General features: G+C 37.9%; 1 non-coding gene across 1 annotated transcript; it reads right to left on the reverse strand.

Moving 5' to 3' along the window:
• Window positions 1–1,253: 1,253 nt before the first annotated feature.
• On the reverse strand, window positions 1,254–1,360 carry LOC149022630 (small nucleolar RNA R71). The gene has a single exon (XR_016172659.1). It is a non-coding gene; the product is annotated as a small nucleolar RNA R71 (small nucleolar RNA).
• Between the last annotated feature and the right edge of the window lie 876 nt (window positions 1,361–2,236).

The following is a 2,236-nucleotide window of genomic DNA, read 5'->3' on the forward strand; positions in this document are numbered from 1 at the left end:
CTCCCTTCCCCTGGATCCTTGATCAGAGATGCCTACAGTCGTGCCTCTCTTTGGTTAAGGCTTCCTTTTCCTTTTATTGCTTTGTTATTTACTTTCTGTTATTTACTTTCTGCCTATTCATTCATTATCTCGGACCACATAACCGAAGCAAGCCTACAGTCGTGCCTCTGTTTCTGGTGACGGGTGGTGTTGCATTTGCATTTTTTTTCCTGTCTTTTATTTATGCATTAGTTATGTTTGCTTTATTTTTTTCGTTTCAATTCGATTGCATTAGATGTATGGATTAGGATCGTTGGTTTAGTTTAAGTAATTAGTTAACAAAAATTGAATCATTCCACTCTCGCATTACTATTAAGAAGTTGAATTCTAGGTGGCATATCTCCCTGAGATCGACCCGTTAGCTACACGATACTGTGCGCTTGCAGTTATTTTATTTTGCAAAAACAAGTTTTTGGCGACGTTGCCGGGGAGATATTTGTTCATCTTATTTTTCTCATTCTTAGGTAAATCGAAGTGTTCAAAAAAAAAAAAAAATCAAAGATATTACTCTTAACTTGAGTAGAAACAAAAACGTATAGTAGTCCCCACTCTACTGCAGAATCCCCAGGATTCGATTGTAGGTGGCTCCGAAGACTATACGGATTCCCTTGCTGTCAAACCTATACAGCGCTCAGCTATACGGCAACCTTACGACTTTGGAATCATTGTTTCAATCTTTGTGGTGGGGAAATCCATTACTTTCCCTTTTGTTTTCCGTTTTCTTTTCTTTTCTTTTCTTCTTTAGTTTCTTTATTAAAAAAAAAAAAAAAAAAAAGTGCATGCTTGTTTGGACTCGTGATTCCACCAACCGACTTGTTCGAATATCTACTTTGACCATGGGCGACATATCTCCACTTAAGAGTCTTAGGGATAGATTTTACCCAACTCGGTCTGCACAACCCTCCTGTATACGTTTACCTGACGTAAGGGGTAACAACTTTGAACTTAAACTTAATTATTTGTCTATGTTACCCCAATTTCATGGGTTGCCTGATCAAGATGCATATTTGTTTCTTAGGGAGTTTGAGGAAGTTTGTGTCCTTATGAAGGTACAACAACTCACTGATGATGCTGTAAGACTACGGTTTATTACCTTTGCATTAAAGGACCAAGCAAAAAAGTGGCTTTATAGCCTACCTTTGGATAGCATTACCACATGGGAACAATTCACTGTCCTATTCTTGAAAAAATTCTTTCCTTTCTCCAAGACGAATAAGATAAGAAATGACATTCTTCAATTTCGTCAAAAACCTAATGAGTCTTTTGCTAAGGTAATGGAGAGGTTCCAAAGCCTCCTCCAAGAATGCCCTCACCATGGTTTAGAATTGTGGCATTTATGCCAAATAATTTATGAGAGTATTGATTATCAAACTAAGCAACTTTTGGAATCTATGTGCCCCACAGGATTTACATCGTTCACTGATGATTCCAAAGCTTGGGAATTTCTTTTAGACCTAGCAGATAGAACTAGAGAATGGTAATCAACTCAAGAATCTGAAAGGACTAGTAAGGGATATTTTGTTGATAGCCAAGTTCGTAAGGATGCACAAATAGATAATTTTTTGAAAAAGCTAGAGACTTTGGTAGTAAAAGCTGCACCACCACAACCAAATCAATCACTTTTTGTTAACAAATCTGTTGCTATATGTGCGTGGTGTCAGTCTCCTACACATGTAATTGAGGAATGCCCTAGCTATTCTAGAGGACAACATGAAAATGTTAGTGCGATGTTCCCAAACCCGTACAGTAACACGTACAATCTTGGATGGAAGAGTCATCCTAACAACTTTTCATGGTCTCAAGGGCAAAACCAAAATGGATTAAGCAATTATTCTACACAAAATCAATTTGGTGCTCCTCAAAAACAAAGTGCACAATTTTTTCATCATCAACATGTCCAGTTCCCTCAAGCCCCAAATTTTCAAAATGCCAATCTAGCTAGGCCTGTCAATCCACCTGTTGTGCCTCATATGCCTCTCACTGCACAAAATCAATCAACACTTGGTTTCAATAGAGGTAATAATCCGGAGTTTTCTCGTCTCTCTACCTTAGAGAAAAATATGGAAGTACTTTCCAGCACCTTCATGACTTCTATGCATAATATGGAAAGACAAATTTCCACTCTTGCAAGTGCTTTGTCTGAGCGAGAAAAGGGTAAAATGCCTAGCCAACCTGAGTCAAATCATAGGATTCAGAT

This window comes from Hakea prostrata, chromosome 3 (genome assembly GCF_041222555.1).
Source record: "Hakea prostrata isolate BN-2017 chromosome 3, UWA_Hpros_2, whole genome shotgun sequence".
NCBI classification, from domain to species: Eukaryota; Viridiplantae; Streptophyta; class Magnoliopsida; order Proteales; family Proteaceae; genus Hakea; species Hakea prostrata.